The 23,275-nt window shown below is 31.8% G+C and overlaps 2 protein-coding genes and 1 pseudogene across 2 annotated transcripts in view; 1 reads left to right on the top strand and 2 right to left on the bottom strand.

Moving 5' to 3' along the window:
* Positions 1-23,275, bottom strand: part of LOC132956306 (NXPE family member 3-like) — a 404,680-nt gene that overhangs the window by 218,344 nt on the left and 163,061 nt on the right. The window lies entirely within an intron of this gene.
* The window catches only part of LOC132956296 (NXPE family member 3-like), a 365,449-nt pseudogene that overhangs the window by 232,684 nt on the left and 109,490 nt on the right, over positions 1-23,275 (bottom strand).
* LOC132956309 (cytidine monophosphate-N-acetylneuraminic acid hydroxylase-like) overlaps positions 1-23,275 on the top strand; it is a 503,487-nt gene that overhangs the window by 409,164 nt on the left and 71,048 nt on the right. The window lies entirely within an intron of this gene.

Raw genomic sequence — 23,275 nt, 5'->3', positions numbered from 1 at the left:
CCTCTCATACAACATACTGAAATCCTCTCATAACATACTGAAATCCTCTCATACAACATACTGAAATCCTCTCATATAACATACTGAAATCCTCTCAAAACATACTGAAATCATCTATATAACATACTGAAATCCTCTCATAACATACTGAAATACTTTCATAACATACTGAAATCCTTTCATAACATACTGAAATCATCTATATAACATACTGAAATCATCTATATAACATACTGAAATCCTCTCATAACATACTGAAATCCTCTCATATAACATACTGAAATCCTCTCATAACATACTGAAATCCTCTCATATAACATACTGAAATCCTCTCATAACATACTGAAATCCTCTCATACAACATACTGAAATCCTCTAATATAACATACTGAAATGATCTCATACAACATACTGAAATCCTCTCATACAACATACTGAAATCCTCTCATAACATACTGAAATCCTCTCATAACATATTGAAATCCTCTCATAACATACTGAAATCCTCTCATAACATACTGAAATCATCTCATACAACATACTGAAATCCTCTCATAACATACTGAAATCCTATCATACAACATACTGAAATCCTCTCATACAACACACTGAAATCCTCTCATATAACATTCTGAAATCCTCTCATACAACATACTGAAATCCTCTCATATAATATACTGAAATCCTTTCATACAACATACTGAAATCATCTCATATAACATACTGAAATCCTCTCATAACATACTGAAATCCTCTCATATAACATTCTGAAATCCTCTCATACAACATACTGAAATCCTCTCATATAATATACTGAAATCCTTTCATACAACATACTGAAATCATCTCATATAACATACTGAAATCCTTTCATACAACATACTGAAATCCTCTCATAGAACATACTGAAATCCTCTCATAACAAACTGAAATCCTTTCATATAATATACTGAAATCCTCTTATACAACATACTGAAATCCTCATATAACATACTGAAATCCTCTCATAACAAACTGAAATCCTCTCGTAACATACTGAAATCCTCTCATACAACACACTGAAATACTCTCATACAACATACTGAAATCCTCTCATAACATACTGAAATCCTCTCATACAACATACTGAAATCCTCTCATACAACATACTGAAATCCTCTCATACAACATACTGAAATACTCTAATATAACATACTGAAATCCTCTCATAACATACTGAAATCCTCTCATATAACATACTGAAATCCTCTCATAACATACTGAAATCCTCTCATACAACATACTGAAATCCTCTAATATAACATACTGAAATGATCTCATACAACATACTGAAATCCTCTCATACAACATACTGAAATCCTCTAATATAACATACTGAAATGATCTCATACAACATACTGAAATCCTCTCATACAACATACTGAAATCCTCTCATAACATACTGAAATCCTCTCATAACATACTGAAATCCTCTCATAACATACTGAAATCCTCTCATAACATACTGAAATCATCTCATACAACATACTGAAATCCTCTCATAACATACTGAAATACTATCATACAACATACTGAAATCCTCTCATACAACACACTGAAATCCTCTCATAACATACTGAAATCATCTATATAACATACTGAAATCCTCTCATAACATACTGAAATCCTCTCATATAACATACTGAAATCCTCTCATAACATACTGAAATCATCTATACAACATACTGAAATCCTCTCATAACATACTGAAATCCTCTAATATAACATACTGAAATCCTCTCATACAACACACCGAAATCCTCTCATATAACATAGTGAAATCCTCTCGTAACATACTGAAATCCTCTCATACAACACACTGAAATCCTCTCATAACATACTGAAATCATCTCGTACAACATACTGAAATCCTCTAATATAACATACTGAAATCATCTCATACAACATACTGAAATCCTCTCATACAACATACTGAAATCCTCTCATAACATAGTGAAATCCTCTCATAACATACTGAAATCCTCTCATAACATACTGAAATCATCTCATACAACATACTGAAATCCTCTCATAACATACTGAAATCCTCTCATACAACATACTGAAATCCTCTCATACAACATACTGAAATCCTCTCATAACATACTGAAATCCTCTCATACAACATACTGAAATCCTCTCATATAACATACTGAAATCCTCTCAAAACATACTGAAATCATCTATATAACATACTGAAATCCTCTCATAACATACTGAAATACTTTCATAACATACTGAAATCCTTTCATAACATACTGAAATCATCTATATAACATACTGAAATCATCTATATAACATACTGAAATCCTCTCATAACATACTGAAATCCTCTCATATAACATACTGAAATCCTCTCATAACATACTGAAATCCTCTCATAACATACTGAAATCCTCTCATACAACATACTGAAATCCTCTCATAACATACTGAAATCCTATCATACAACATACTGAAATCCTCTCATACAACACACTGAAATCCTCTCATAACATACTGAAATCCTCTCATATAACATTCTGAAATCCTCTCATACAACATACTGAAATCCTCTCATATAACATACTGAAATCCTTTCATACAACATACTGAAATCATCTCATATAACATACTGAAATCCTTTCATACAACATACTGAAATCCTCTCATAGAACATACTGAAATCCTCTCATAACAAACTGAAATCCTTTCATATAATATACTGAAATCCTCTTATACAACATACTGAAATCCTCATATAACATACTGAAATCCTCTCATAACATACTGAAATCCTCTCGTAACATACTGAAATCCTCTCATACAACACACTGAAATACTCTCATACAACATACTGAAATCCTCTCATAACATACTGAAATCCTCTCATACAACATACTGAAATCCTCTCATACAACATACTGAAATCCTCTAATATAACATACTGAAATGATCTCATACAACATACTGAAATCCTCTCATACAACATACTGAAATCCTCTCATAACATACTGAAATCCTCTCATAACATATTGAAATCCTCTCATAACATACTGAAATCCTCTCATAACATACTGAAATCATCTCATACAACATACTGAAATCCTCTCATAACATACTGAAATCCTATCATACAACATACTGAAATCCTCTCATACAACACACTGAAATCCTCTCATAACATACTGAAATCCTCTCATATAACATTCTGAAATCCTCTCATACAACATACTGAAATCCTCTCATATAACATACTGAAATCCTTTCATACAACATACTGAAATCATCTCATATAACATACTGAAATCCTTTCATACAACATACTGAAATCCTCTCATAGAACATACTGAAATCCTCTCATAACAAACTGAAATCCTTTCATATAATATACTGAAATCCTCTTATACAACATACTGAAATCCTCATATAACATACTGAAATCCTCTCATAACATACTGAAATCCTCTCGTAACATACTGAAATCCTCTCATACAACACACTGAAATACTCTCATACAACATACTGAAATCCTCTCATAACATACTGAAATCCTCTCATACAACATACTGAAATCCTCTCATACAACATACTGAAATCCTCTCATACAACATACTGAAATACTCTAATATAACATACTGAAATCCTCTCATAACATACTGAAATCCTCTCATATAACATACTGAAATCCTCTCATAACATACTGAAATCCTCTCATACAACATACTGAAATCCTCTAATATAACATACTGAAATGATCTCATACAACATACTGAAATCCTCTCATACAACATACTGAAATCCTCTAATATAACATACTGAAATGATCTCATACAACATACTGAAATCCTCTCATACAACATACTGAAATCCTCTCATAACATACTGAAATCCTCTCATAACATACTGAAATCCTCTCATAACATACTGAAATCATCTCATACAACATACTGAAATCCTCTCATAACATACTGAAATCCTATCATACAACATACTGAAATCCTCTCATACAACACACTGAAATCCTCTCATAACATACTGAAATCATCTATATAACATACTGAAATCCTCTCATAACATACTGAAATCCTCTCATATAACATACTGAAATCCTCTCATAACATACTGAAATCCTCTCATATAACATACTGAAATCCTCTCATAACATACTGAAATCCTCTCATACAACATAGTGAAATCCTCTAATATAACATACTGAAATGATCTCATACAACATACTGAAATCCTCTCATACAACATACTGAAATCCTCTCATAACATACTGAAATCCTCTCATAACATACTGAAATCCTCTCATAACATACTGAAATCCTCTCATAACACACTGAAATCATCTCATACAACATACTGAAATCCTCTCATAACATACTGAAATCCTATCATACAACATACTGAAATCCTCTCATACAACACACTGAAATCCTCTCATAACATACTGAAATCCTCTCATATAACATTCTGAAATCCTCTCATACAACATACTGAAATCCTCTCATATAACATACTGAAATCCTTTCATACAACATACTGAAATCATCTCATATAACATACTGAAATCCTTTCATACAACATACTGAAATCCTCTCATAGAACATACTGAAATCCTCTCATAACAAACTGAAATCCTTTCATATAATATACTGAAATCCTCTTATACAACATACTGAAATCCTCATATAACATACTGAAATCCTCTCATAACATACTGAAATCCTCTCGTAACATACTGAAATCCTCTCATACAACACACTGAAATACTCTCATACAACATACTGAAATCCTCTCATACAACATACTGAAATACTCTAATATAACATACTGAAATCCTCTCATAACATACTGAAATCCTCTCATAACATACTGAAATCATCTCATACAACATACTGAAATCCTCTCATAACATACTGAAATCCTATCATACAACATACTGAAATCCTCTCATATAACATACTGAAATCCTCTCATACAACATACTGAAATCCTCTCATACAACATACTGAAATCCTCTCATACAACATACTGAAATACTCTAATATAACATACTGAAATCCTATCATACAACATACTGAAATCCTATCATATAACATACTGAAATCCTCTCATACAACATACTGAAATCCTCTCATACAACATACTGAAATCCTCTCATACAACATACTGAAATACTCTAATATAACATACTGAAATCCTCTCATAACATACTGAAATCCTCTCATAACATACTGAAATCATCTCATACAACATACTGAAATCCTCTCATAACATACTGAAATCCTATCATACAACATACTGAAATCCTCTCATACAACACACTGAAATCCTCTCATAACATACTGAAATCCTCTCATACAACATACTGAAATCCTCTCATATAACATACTGAAATCCTTTCATACAACATACTGAAATCATCTCATATAACATACTGAAATCCTTTCATACAACATACTGAAATCCTCTCATACAACACACTGAAATCCTCTCATAACATACTGAAATCATCTCATACAACATACTGAAATCCTCTAATATAACATACTGAAATCATCTCATACAACATACTGAAATCCTCTCATACAACATACTGAAATCCTCTCATACAACATACTGAAATCATCTCATACAACATACTGAAATCATCTCATACAACATACTGAAATCCTCTCATACAACATACTGAAATCCTCTCATAACATACTGAAATCATCTCATACAACATACTGAAATCCTCTCATAACATACTGAAATCCTCTCATACAACATACTGAAATCCTCTCATACAACATATTGAAATCCTCTCATAACATACTGAAATCCTCTCATACAACATACTGAAATCCTCTCATATAACATACTGAAATCCTCTCAAAACATACTGAAATCATCTATATAACATACTGAAATCCTCTCATAACATACTGAAATCATCTATATAACATACTGAAATCCTCTCATAACATACTGAAATCATCTATATAACATACTGAAATCATCTATATAACATACTGAAATCCTCTCATAACATACTGAAATCCTCTCATATAACATACTGAAATCCTCTCATAACATACTGAAATCCTCTCATATAACATACTGAAATCCTCTCATAACATACTGAAATCCTCTCATACAACATACTGAAATCCTCTAATATAACATACTGAAATGATCTCATACAACATACTGAAATCCTCTCATACAACATACTGAAATCCTCTCATAACATACTGAAATCCTCTCATAACATACTGAAATCCTCTCATAACATACTGAAATCATCTCATACAACATACTGAAATCCTCTCATACAACACACTGAAATCCTCTCATAACATACTGAAATCCTCTCATATAACATTCTGAAATCCTCTCATACAACATACTGAAATCCTCTCATATAACATACTGAAATCCTTTCATACAACATACTGAAATCATCTCATATAACATACTGAAATCCTTTCATACAACATACTGAAATCATCTCATATAACATACTGAAATCCTCTCATAACAAACTGAAATCCTTTCATACAACATACTGAAATCATCTCATATAACATACTGAAATCCTTTCATACAACATACTGAAATCATCTCATATAACACACTGAAATCCTCTCATAACATACTGAAATCCTCTCATAACAAACTGAAATCCTTTCATACAACATACTGAAATCCTCTCATAGAACATACTGAAATCCTCTCATAACAAACTGAAATCCTTTCATATAACATACTGAAATCCTCTTATACAACATACTGAAATCCTCATATAACATACTGAAATCCTCTCATAACATACTGAAATCCTCTCGTAACATACTGAAATCCTCTCATACAACATACTGAAATCCTCTCATAACATACTGAAATCCTCTCATACAACATACTGAAATCCTCTCATACAACATATTGAAATCCTCTCATACAACATACTGAAATACTCTAATATAACATACTGAAATCCTCTCATAACATACTGAAATCCTCTCATAACATACTGAAATCATCTCATACAACATACTGAAATCCTCTCATAACATACTGAAATCCTATCATACAACATACTGAAATCCTCTCATACAACACACTGAAATCCTCTCATAATATACTGAAATCCTCTCATATAACATTCTGAAATCCTCTCATACAACATACTGAAATCCTCTCATATAACATACTGAAATCCTTTCATACAACATACTGAAATCATCTCATATAACACACTGAAATCCTTTCATACAACATACTGAAATTCTCTCATAGAACATACTGAAATCCTCTCATAACAAACTGAAATCCTTTCATATAATATACTGAAATCCTCTTATACAACATACTGAAATCCTCATATAACATACTGAAATCCTCTCATAACATACTGAAATCCTCTCGTAACATACTGAAATCCTCTCATACAACACACTGAAATACTCTCATACAACATATTGAAATCCTCTCATAACATACTGAAATCCTCTCATACAACATACTGAAATCCTCTCATACAACACACTGAAATACTCTCATACAACATACTGAAATCCTCTCATAACATACTGAAATCCTCTCATACAACATACTGAAATCCTCTCATACAACATACTGAAATCCTCTCATAACATACTGAAATCCTCTCATACAACATACTGAAATCCTCTCATACAACATACTGAAATCCTCTCATACAACATACTGAAATCCTCTCATAACATACTGAAATCCTCTCATACAACATACTGAAATCCTCTCATACAACAAACTGAAATCCTCTCATACAACATACTGAAATACTCTAATATAACATATTGAAATCCTCTCATAACATACTGAAATCCTCTCATAACAAACTGAAATCCTCTCATACAACACACTGAAATCCTCTCATACAACATACTGAAATCCTCTCATACAACAAACTGAAATCCTCTCATACAACATACTGAAATACTCTAATATAACATACTGAAATCCTCTCATAACATACTGAAATCCTCTCATATAACATACTGAAATCCTCTCATACTACACACTGAAATACTCTCATACAACATACTGAAATCCTCTCATAACATACTGAAATCCTCTCATACAACATACTGAAATCCTCTAATATAACATACTGAAATCATCTCATACAACATACTGAAATCCTCTAATATAACATACTGAAATCCTCTCATACAACATACTGAAATACTCTCATACAACATACTGAAATCCTCTCATAACATACTGAAATACTCTCATATAACATACTGAAATCCTCTCATAACATACTGAAATCCTCTCATAACATACTGAAATCCTCTCATATAACATACTGAAATCCTCTAATATAACATACTGAAATCCTCTAATATAACATACTGAAATCATCTCATACAACATACTGAGATCCTCTCATAACATACTGAAATCCTCTCATACAACATACTGAAATCCTCTCATAACATACTGAAATCATCTATACAACATACTGAAATCCTCTCATACAACATATTGAAATCCTCTCATACAACATACTGAAATCCTCTCATATAACATACTGAAATCATCTTATACAACATACTGAGATCCTCTCATAACATACTGAAATCCTCTCATACAACATACTGAAATCCTCTCATAACATACTGAAATCATCTATACAACATACTGAAATCCTCTCATACAACATATTGAAATCCTCTCATAGAACATACTGAAATCCTCTCATAACATACTGAAATCATCTATATAACATACTGAAATCCTCTCGTAACATACTGAAATCCTCTCATACAACATACTGAAATCCTCTCATACAACATATTGAAATCCTCTCATACAACATACTGAAATCCTCTCATAACATACTGAAATCATCTATACAACATACTGAAATCCTCTAATATAACATACTGAAATCCTCTCATACAACACACTGAAATCCTCTCATATAACATAGTGAAATCCTCTCGTAACATACTGAAATCCTCTCATACAACACACTGAAATCCTCTCATAACATACTGAAATCATCTCATATAACATACTGAAATCCTCTAATATAACATACTGAAATCCTCTCATATAACATACTGAAATCCTCTCATATAACATACTGAAATCCTCTCATACAACATACTGAAATCCTCTCATACAACATATTGAAATCCTCTCATACAACATATTGAAATCCTCTCATAACATACTGAAATCCTCTAATATAACAAACTGAAATCCTCTAATATAACTAACTGAAATCCTTTCATATAACATACTGAAATCCTCATACAACATACTGAAATCCTCTCATATAACATACTGAAATCCTCTCGTAACATACTGAAATCCTCTCATACAACACACTGAAATACTCTCATACAACATACTGAAATACTCTAATATAACATACTGAAATCCTCTCATCCAACACACTGAAATACTCTCATATAACATACTGAAATACTCTAATGTAACATACTGAAATCCTCTCATAACAAACTGAAATCCTCTCATACAACATACTGAAATACTCTAATATAACATACTGAAATCATCTTATACAACATACTGAGATCCTCTCATAACATACTGAAATCCTCTCATACAACATACTGAAATCCTCTCATATAACATACTGAAATCATCTTATACAACATACTGAGATCCTCTCATAACATACTGAAATCCTCTAATATAACATACTGAAATGATCTCATACAACATACTGAAATCCTCTCATACAACATACTGAAATCCTCTAATATAACATACTGAAATGATCTCATACAACATACTGAAATCCTCTCATACAACATACTGAAATCCTCTCATAACATACTGAAATCCTCTCATAACATACTGAAATCCTCTCATAACATACTGAAATCCTCTCATAACATACTGAAATCATCTCATACAACATACTGAAATCCTCTCATAACATACTGAAATACTATCATACAACATACTGAAATCCTCTCATACAACACACTGAAATCCTCTCATAACATACTGAAATCATCTATATAACATACTGAAATCCTCTCATAACATACTGAAATCCTCTCATATAACATACTGAAATCCTCTCATAACATACTGAAATCATCTATACAACATACTGAAATCCTCTCATAACATACTGAAATCCTCTAATATAACATACTGAAATCCTCTCATACAACACACTGAAATCCTCTCATATAACATAGTGAAATCCTCTCGTAACATACTGAAATCCTCTCATACAACACACTGAAATCCTCTCATAACATACTGAAATCATCTCGTACAACATACTGAAATCCTCTAATATAACATACTGAAATCATCTCATAACATACTGAAATCCTCTCATATAACATACTGAAATCCTCTCATACTACACACTGAAATACTCTCATACAACATACTGAAATCCTCTCATAACATACTGAAATCCTCTCATACAACATACTGAAATCCTCTAATATAACATACTGAAATCATCTCATACAACATACTGAAATCCTCTAATATAACATACTGAAATCCTCTCATACAACATACTGAAATACTCTCATACAACATACTGAAATCCTCTCATAACATACTGAAATACTCTCATATAACATACTGAAATCCTCTCATAACATACTGAAATCCTCTCATAACATACTGAAATCCTCTCATATAACATACTGAAATCCTCTAATATAACATACTGAAATCCTCTAATATAACATACTGAAATCATCTCATACAACATACTGAGATCCTCTCATAACATACTGAAATCCTCTCATACAACATACTGAAATCCTCTCATAACATACTGAAATCATCTATACAACATACTGAAATCCTCTCATACAACATATTGAAATCCTCTCATACAACATACTGAAATCCTCTCATATAACATACTGAAATCATCTTATACAACATACTGAGATCCTCTCATAACATACTGAAATCCTCTCATACAACATACTGAAATCCTCTCATAACATACTGAAATCATCTATACAACATACTGAAATCCTCTCATACAACATATTGAAATCCTCTCATAGAACATACTGAAATCCTCTCATAACATACTGAAATCATCTATATAACATACTGAAATCCTCTCGTAACATACTGAAATCCTCTCATACAACATACTGAAATCCTCTCATACAACATATTGAAATCCTCTCATACAACATACTGAAATCCTCTCATAACATACTGAAATCATCTATACAACATACTGAAATCCTCTAATATAACATACTGAAATCCTCTCATACAACACACTGAAATCCTCTCATATAACATAGTGAAATCCTCTCGTAACATACTGAAATCCTCTCATACAACACACTGAAATCCTCTCATAACATACTGAAATCATCTCATATAACATACTGAAATCCTTTCATACAACATACTGAAATCCTCTAATATAACATACTGAAATCCTCTCATATAACATACTGAAATCCTCTCATATAACATACTGAAATCCTCTCATACAACATACTGAAATCCTCTCATACAACATATTGAAATCCTCTCATACAACATATTGAAATCCTCTCATAACATACTGAAATCCTCTAATATAACAAACTGAAATCCTCTAATATAACTAACTGAAATCCTTTCATATAACATACTGAAATCCTCATACAACATACTGAAATCCTCTCATATAACATACTGAAATCCTCTCGTAACATACTGAAATCCTCTCATACAACACACTGAAATACTCTCATACAACATACTGAAATACTCTAATATAACATACTGAAATCCTCTCATACAACACACTGAAATACTCTCATATAACATACTGAAATACTCTAATGTAACATACTGAAATCCTCTCATAACAAACTGAAATCCTCTCATACAACATACTGAAATACTCTAATATAACATACTGAAATCATCTTATACAACATACTGAGATCCTCTCATAACATACTGAAATCCTCTCATACAACATACTGAAATCCTCTCATATAACATACTGAAATCATCTTATACAACATACTGAGATCCTCTCATAACATACTGAAATCCTCTAATATAACATACTGAAATGATCTCATACAACATACTGAAATCCTCTCATACAACATACTGAAATCCTCTAATATAACATACTGAAATGATCTCATACAACATACTGAAATCCTCTCATACAACATACTGAAATCCTCTCATAACATACTGAAATCCTCTCATAACATACTGAAATCCTCTCATAACATACTGAAATCCTCTCATAACATACTGAAATCATCTCATACAACATACTGAAATCCTCTCATAACATACTGAAATACTATTATACAACATACTGAAATCCTCTCATACAACACACTGAAATCCTCTCATAACATACTGAAATCATCTATATAACATACTGAAATCCTCTCATAACATACTGAAATCCTCTCATATAACATACTGAAATCCTCTCATAACATACTGAAATCATCTATACAACATACTGAAATCCTCTCATAACATACTGAAATCCTCTAATATAACATACTGAAATCCTCTCATACAACACACTGAAATCCTCTCATATAACATAGTGAAATCCTCTCGTAACATACTGAAATCCTCTCATACAACACACTGAAATCCTCTCATAACATACTGAAATCATCTCGTACAACATACTGAAATCCTCTAATATAACATACTGAAATCATCTCATACAACATACTGAAATCCTCTCATACAACATACTGAAATCCTCTCATAACATACTGAAATCCTCTCATAACATACTGAAATCCTCTCATAACATACTGAAATCATCTCATACAACATACTGAAATCCTCTCATAACATACTGAAATCCTCTCATACAACATACTGAAATCCTCTCATACAACATACTGAAATCCTCTCATAACATACTGAAATCCTATCATACAACATACTGAAATCCTCTCATACAACACACTGAAATCCTCTCATAACATACTGAAATCCTCTCATATAACATTCTGAAATCCTCTCATACAACATACTGAAATCCTCTCATATAACATACTGAAATCCTTTCATACAACATACTGAAATCATCTCATATAACATACTGAAATCCTTTCATACAACATACTGAAATCCTCTCATAGAACATACTGAAATCCTCTCATAACAAACTGAAATCCTTTCATATAATATACTGAAATCCTCTTATACAACATACTGAAATCCTCATATAACATACTGAAATCCTCTCATAACATACTGAAATCCTCTCGTAACATACTGAAATCCTCTCATACAACACACTGAAATACTCTCATACAACATACTGAAATCCTCTCATAACATACTGAAATCCTCTCATACAACATACTGAAATCCTCTCATACAACATACTGAAATCCTCTAATATAACATACTGAAATGATCTCATACAACATACTGAAATCCTCTCATACAACATACTGAAATCCTCTCATAACATACTGAAATCCTCTCATAACATATTGAAATCCTCTCATAACATACTGAAATCCTCTCATAACATACTGAAATCATCTCATACAACATACTGAAATCCTCTCATAACATACTGAAATCCTATCATACAACATACTGAAATCCTCTCATACAACACACTGAAATCCTCTCATAACATACTGAAATCCTCTCATATAACATTCTGAAATCCTCTCATACAACATACTGAAATCCTCTCATATAACATACTGAAATCCTTTCATACAACATACTGAAATCATCTAATATAACATACTGAAATCATCTCATACAACATACTGAAATCCTCTCATACAACATACTGAAATCCTCTCATAACATACTGAAATCCTCTCATAACATACTGAAATCCTCTCATAACATACTGAAATCATCTCATACAACATACTGAAATCCTCTCATAACATACTGAAATCCTCTCATACAACATACTGAAATCCTCTCATACAACATACTGAAATCCTCTCATAACATACTGAAATCCTCTCATACAACATACTGAAATCCTCTCATATAACATACTGAAATCCTCTCAAAACATACTGAAATCATCTATATAACATACTGAAATCCTCTCATAACATACTGAAATACTTTCATAACATACTGAAATCCTTTCATAACATACTGAAATCATCTATATAACATACTGAAATCATCTATATAACATACTGAAATCCTCTCATAACATACTGAAATCCTCTCATATAACATACTGAAATCCTCTCATAACATACTGAAATCCTCTCATAACATACTGAAATCCTCTCATACAACATACTGAAATCCTCTCATAACATACTGAAATCCTATCATACAACATACTGAAATCCTCTCATACAACACACTGAAATCCTCTCATAACATACTGAAATCCTCTCATATAACATTCTGAAATCCTCTCATACAACATACTGAAATCCTCTCATATAACATACTGAAATCCTTTCATACAACATACTGAAATCATCTCATATAACATACTGAAATCCTTTCATACAACATACTGAAATCCTCTCATAGAACATACTGAAATCCTCTCATAACAAACTGAAATCCTTTCATATAATATACTGAAATCCTCTTATACAACATACTGAAATCCTCATATAACATACTGAAATCCTCTCATAACATACTGAAATCCTCTCGTAACATACTGAAATCCTCTCATACAACACACTGAAATACTCTCATACAACATACTGAAATCCTCTCATAACATACTGAAATCCTCTCATACAACATACTGAAATCCTCTCATACAACATACTGAAATCCTCTAATATAACATACTGAAATGATCTCATACAACATACTGAAATCCTCTCATACAACATACTGAAATCCTCTCATAACATACTGAAATCCTCTCATAACATATTGAAATCCTCTCATAACATACTGAAATCCTCTCATAACATACTGAAATCATCTCATACAACATACTGAAATCCTCTCATAACATACTGAAATCCTATCATACAACATACTGAAATCCTCTCATACAACACACTGAAATCCTCTCATAACATACTGAAATCCTCTCATATAACATTCTGAAATCCTCTCATACAACATACTGAAATCCTCTCATATAACATACTGAAATCCTTTCATACAACATACTGAAATCATCTCATATAACATACTGAAATCCTTTCATACAACATACTGAAATCCTCTCATAGAACATACTGAAATCCTCTCATAACAAACTGAAATCCTTTCATATAATATACTGAAATCCTCTTATACAACATACTGAAATCCTCATATAACATACTGAAATCCTCTCATAACATACTGAAATCCTCTCGTAACATACTGAAATCCTCTCATACAACACACTGAAATACTCTCATACAACATACTGAAATCCTCTCATAACATACTGAAATCCTCTCATACAACATACTGAAATCCTCTCATACAACATACTGAAATCCTCTCATACAACATACTGAAATACTCTAATATAACATACTGAAATCCTCTCATAACATACTGAAATCCTCTCATATAACATACTGAAATCCTCTCATAACATACTGAAATCCTCTCATACAACATACTGAAATCCTCTAATATAACATACTGAAATGATCTCATACAACATACTGAAATCCTCTCATACAACATACTGAAATCCTCTAATATAACATACTGAAATGATCTCATACAACATACTGAAATCCTCTCATACAACATACTGAAATCCTCTCATAACATACTGAAATCCTCTCATAACATACCGAAATCCTCTCATAACATACTGAAATCATCTCATACAACATACTGAAATCCTCTCATAACATACTGAAATCCTATCATACAACATACTGAAATCCTCTCATACAACACACTGAAATCCTCTCATAACATACTGAAATCATCTATATAACATACTGAAATCCTCTCATAACATACTGAAATCCTCTCATATAACATACTGAAATCCTCTCATAACATACTGAAATCCTCTCATATAACATACTGAAATCCTCTCATAACATACTGAAATCCTCTCATACAACATAGTGAAATCCTCTAATATAACATACTGAAATGATCTCATACAACATACTGAAATCCTCTCATACAACATACTGAAATCCTCTCATAACATACTGAAATCCTCTCATAACATACTGAAATCCTCTCATAACATACTGAAATCCTCTCATAACACACTGAAATCATCTCATACAACATACTGAAATCCTCTCATAACATACTGAAATCCTATCATACAACATACTGAAATCCTCTCATACAACACACTGAAATCCTCTCATAACATACTGAAATCCTCTCATATAACATTCTGAAATCCTCTCATACAACATACTGAAATCCTCTCATATAACATACTGAAATCCTTTCATACAACATACTGAAATCATCTCATATAACATACTGAAATCCTTTCATACAACATACTGAAATCCTCTCATAGAACATACTGAAATCCTCTCATAACAAACTGAAATCCTTTCATATAATATACTGAAATCCTCTTATACAACATACTGAAATCCTCATATAACATACTGAAATCCTCTCATAACATACTGAAATCCTCTCGTAACATACTGAAATCCTCTCATACAACACACTGAAATACTCTCATACAACATACTGAAATCCTCTCATACAACATACTGAAATACTCTAATATAACATACTGAAATCCTCTCATAACATACTGAAATCCTCTCATAACATACTGAAATCATCTCATACAACATACTGAAATCCTCTCATAACATACTGAAATCCTATCATACAACATACTGAAATCCTCTCATATAACATACTGAAATCCTCTCATACAACATACTGAAATCCTCTCATACAACATACTGAAATCCTCTCATACAACATACTGAAATACTCTAATATAACATACTGAAATCCTATCATACAACATACTGAAATCCTATCATATAACATACTGAAATCCTCTCATACAACATACTGAAATCCTCTCATACAACATACTGAAATCCTCTCATACAACATACTGAAATACTCTAATATAACATACTGAAATCCTCTCATAACATACTGAAATCCTCTCATAACATACTGAAATCATCTCATACAACATACTGAAATCCTCTCATAACATACTGAAATCCTATCATACAACATACTGAAATCCTCTCATACAACACACTGAAATCCTCTCATAACATACTGAAATCCTCTCATACAACATACTGAAATCCTCTCATATAACATACTGAAATCCTTTCATACAACATACTGAAATCATCTCATATAACATACTGAAATCCTTTCATACAACATACTGAAATCCTCTCATACAACACACTGAAATCCTCTCATAACATACTGAAATCATCTCATACAACATACTGAAATCCTCTAATATAACATACTGAAATCATCTCATACAACATACTGAAATCCTCTCATACAACATACTGAAATCCTCTCATACAACATACTGAAATCATCTCATACAACATACTGAAATCATCTCATACAACATACTGAAATCCTCTCATACAACATACTGAAATCCTCTCATAACATACTGAAATCATCTCATACAACATACTGAAATCCTCTCATAACATACTGAAATCCTCTCATACAACATACTGAAATCCTCTCATACAACATATTGAAATCCTCTCATAACATACTGAAATCCTCTCATACAACATACTGAAATCCTCTCATATAACATACTGAAATCCTCTCAAAACATACTGAAATCATCTATATAACATACTGAAATCCTCTCATAACATACTGAAATCATCTATATAACATACTGAAATCCTCTCATAACATACTGAAATCATCTATATAACATACTGAAATCATCTATATAACATACTGAAATCCTCTCATAACATACTGAAATCCTCTCATATAACATACTGAAATCCTCTCATAACATACTGAAATCCTCTCATATAACATACTGAAATCCTCTCATAACATACTGAAATCCTCTCATACAACATACTGAAATCCTCTAATATAACATACTGAAATGATCTCATACAACATACTGAAATCCTCTCATACAACATACTGAAATCCTCTCATAACATACTGAAATCCTCTCATAACATACTGAAATCCTCTCATAACATACTGAAATCATCTCATACAACATACTGAAATCCTCTCATACAACACACTGAAATCCTCTCATAACATACTGAAATCCTCTCATATAACATTCTGAAATCCTCTCATACAACATACTGAAATCCTCTCATATAACATACTGAAATCCTTTCATACAACATACTGAAATCATCTCATATAACATACTGAAATCCTTTCATACAACATACTGAAATCATCTCATATAACATACTGAAATCCTCTCATAACAAACTGAAATCCTTTCATACAACATACTGAAATCATCTCATATAACATACTGAAATCCTTTCATACAACATACTGAAATCATCTCATATAACACACTGAAATCCTCTCATAACATACTGAAATCCTCTCATAACAAACTGAAATCCTTTCATACAACATACTGAAATCCTCTCATAGAACATACTGAAATCCTCTCATAACAAACTGAAATCCTTTCATATAACATACTGAAATCCTCTTATACAACATACTGAAATCCTCATATAACATACTGAAATCCTCTCATAACATACTGAAATCCTCTCGTAACATACTGAAATCCTCTCATACAACATACTGAAATCCTCTCATAACATACTGAAATCCTCTCATACAACATACTGAAATCCTCTCATACAACATATTGAAATCCTCTCATACAACATACTGAAATACTCTAATATAACATACTGAAATCCTCTCATAACATACTGAAATCCTCTCATAACATACTGAAATCATCTCATACAACATACTGAAATCCTCTCATAACATACTGAAATCCTATCATACAACATACTGAAATCCTCTCATACAACACACTGAAATCCTCTCATAATATACTGAAATCCTCTCATATAACATTCTGAAATCCTCTCATACAACATACTGAAATCCTCTCATATAACATACTGAAATCCTTTCATACAACATACTGAAATCATCTCATATAACACACTGAAATCCTTTCATACAACATACTGAAATTCTCTCATAGAACATACTGAAATCCTCTCATAACAAACTGAAATCCTTTCATATAATATACTGAAATCCTCTTATACAACATACTGAAATCCTCATATAACATACTGAAATCCTCTCATAACATACTGAAATCCTCTCGTAACATACTGAAATCCTCTCATACAACACACTGAAATACTCTCATACAACATATTGAAATCCTCTCATAACATACTGAAATCCTCTCATACAACATACTGAAATCCTCTCATACAACACACTGAAATACTCTCATACAACATACTGAAATCCTCTCATAACATACTGAAATCCTCTCATACAACATACTGAAATCCTCTCATACAACATACTGAAATCCTCTCATAACATACTGAAATCCTCTCATACAACATACTGAAATCCTCTCATACAACATACTGAAATCCTCTCATACAACATACTGAAATCCTCTCATAACATACTGAAATCCTCTCATACAACATACTGAAATCCTCTCATACAACAAACTGAAATCCTCTCATACAACATACTGAAATACTCTAATATAACATATTGAAATCCTCTCATAACATACTGAAATCCTCTCATAACAAACTGAAATCCTCTCATACAACACACTGAAATCCTCTCATACAACATACTGAAATCCTCTCATACAACAAACTGAAATCCTCTCATACAACATACTGAAATACTCTAATATAACATACTGAAATCCTCTCATAACATACTGAAATCCTCTCATATAACATACTGAAATCCTCTCATACTACACACTGAAATACTCTCATACAACATACTGAAATCCTCTCATAACATACTGAAATCCTCTCATACAACATACTGAAATCCTCTAATATAACATACTGAAATCATCTCATACAACATACTGAAATCCTCTAATATAACATACTGAAATCCTCTCATACAACATACTGAAATACTCTCATACAACATACTGAAATCCTCTCATAACATACTGAAATACTCTCATATAACATACTGAAATCCTCTCATAACATACTGAAATCCTCTCATAACATACTGAAATCCTCTCATATAACATACTGAAATCCTCTAATATAACATACTGAAATCCTCTAATATAACATACTGAAATCATCTCATACAACATACTGAGATCCTCTCATAACATACTGAAATCCTCTCATACAACATACTGAAATCCTCTCATAACATACTGAAATCATCTATACAACATACTGAAATCCTCTCATACAACATATTGAAATCCTCTCATACAACATACTGAAATCCTCTCATATAACATACTGAAATCATCTTATACAACATACTGAGATCCTCTCATAACATACTGAAATCCTCTCATACAACATACTGAAATCCTCTCATAACATACTGAAATCATCTATACAACATACTGAAATCCTCTCATACAACATATTGAAATCCTCTCATAGAACATACTGAAATCCTCTCATAACATACTGAAATCATCTATATAACATACTGAAATCCTCTCGTAACATACTGAAATCCTCTCATACAACATACTGAAATCCTCTCATACAACATATTGAAATCCTCTCATACAACATACTGAAATCCTCTCATAACATACTGAAATCATCTATACAACATACTGAAATCCTCTAATATAACATACTGAAATCCTCTCATACAACACACTGAAATCCTCTCATATAACATAGTGAAATCCTCTCGTAACATACTGAAATCCTCTCATACAACACACTGAAATCCTCTCATAACATACTGAAATCATCTCATATAACATACTGAAATCCTTTCATACAACATACTGAAATCCTCTAATATAACATACTGAAATCCTCTCATATAACATACTGAAATCCTCTCATATAACATACTGAAATCCTCTCATACAACATACTGAAATCCTCTCATACAACATATTGAAATCCTCTCATACAACATATTGAAATCCTCTCATAACATACTGAAATCCTCTAATATAACAAACTGAAATCCTCTAATATAACTAACTGAAATCCTTTCATATAACATACTGAAATCCTCATACAACATACTGAAATCCTCTCATATAACATACTGAAATCCTCTCGTAACATACTGAAATCCTCTCATACAACACACTGAAATACTCTCATACAACATACTGAAATACTCTAATATAACATACTGAAATCCTCTCATACAACACACTGAAATACTCTCATATAACATACTGAAATACTCTAATGTAACATACTGAAATCCTCTCATAACAAACTGAAATCCTCTCATACAACATACTGAAATACTCTAATATAACATACTGAAATCATCTTATACAACATACTGAGATCCTCTCATAACATACTGAAATCCTCTCATACAACATACTGAAATCCTCTCATATAACATACTGAAATCATCTTATACAACATACTGAGATCCTCTCATAACATACTGAAATCCTCTCATACAACATATTGAAATCCTCTCATACAACACACTGAAATCCTCTCATACAACATATTGAAATCCTCTCATACACCATACTGAAATCCACTCATAACATACTGAAATCATGTATACAACATACTGAAATCCTCTCATAACATACTGAAATCCTCTAATATAACATACTGAAATCCTCTCATACAACATACTGAAATCCTCTCATACAACACACTGAAATCCTCTCATACAACATATTGAAATCCTCTCATACACCATACTGAAATCCTCTCATACAACACACTGAAATCCTCTCATACAACATATTGAAATCCTCTCATACACCATACTGAAATCCTCTCATATAACATAGTGAAATCCTCTCATACAACATACTGAAATCCTCTCATAACATACTGAAATCATCTCATATAACATACTGAAATCCTCTCATATAACATACTGAAATCCTCTCATACACCATACTGAAATCATCTCATACAACACACTGAAATCCTCTCATACAACATATTGAAATCCTCTCATACACCATACTGAAATCCTCTCATATAACATAGTGAAATCCTCTCATACAACATACTGAAATCCTCTCATAACATACTGAAATCATCTCATATAACATACTGAAATCCTCTCATAACATACTGAAATCCTCTCGTAACATACTGAAATCCTCTCATACAACATACTGAAATCATCTCATAACATACTGAAATCCTCTCATACAACATACTGAAATCCTCTCATACAACATACTGAAATCCTCTCATAACATACTGAAATCCTCTCATATAACATACTGAAATCCTCTCATAACATACTGAAATCCTCTCATAACATACTGAAATCCTCTCATATAACATACTGAAATCCTCTCATAACATACTGAAATCCTCTCATAACATACTGAAATCCTCTCATAACATACTGAAATCCTCTCATACAACATACTGAAATCCTCTAATATAACATACTGAAATCATCTCATACAACATACTGAGATCCTCTCATAACATACTGAAATCCTCTCATACAACATACTGAAATCATCTATACAACATACTGAAATCCTCTCATACAACATACTGAAATCATCTATACAACATACTGAAATCCTCTCATACAACATACTGAAATCATCTATACAACATACTGAGATCCTCTCATAACATACTGAAATCCTCTCATACAACATACTGAAATCCTCTCATAACATACTGAAATCATCTATACAACATACTGAAATCCTCTAATATAACATACTGAAATCCTCTCATACAACATACTGAAATACTCTCATACAACATACTGAAATCCTCTCATAACATACTGAAATACTCTCATATAACATACTGAAATCCTCTCATAACATACTGAAATCCTCTCATAACATACTGAAATCCTCTCATATAACATACTGAAATCCTCTAATATAACATACTGAAATCCTCTAATATAACATACTGAAATCATCTCATACAACATACTGAGATCCTCTCATAACATACTGAAATCCTCTCATACAACATACTGAAATCCTCTCATAACATACTGAAATCATCTATACAACATACTGAAATCCTCTCATACAACATATTGAAATCCTCTCATACAACATACTGAAATCCTCTCATATAACATACTGAAATCATCT

This window comes from Labrus mixtus, chromosome 22, assembly GCF_963584025.1.
Source record: "Labrus mixtus chromosome 22, fLabMix1.1, whole genome shotgun sequence".
NCBI classification, from domain to species: domain Eukaryota; kingdom Metazoa; phylum Chordata; class Actinopteri; order Labriformes; family Labridae; genus Labrus; species Labrus mixtus.
Note: the sequence above shows the minus strand (reverse complement) of the source record. Positions and strands in the feature narration are given on the sequence as shown.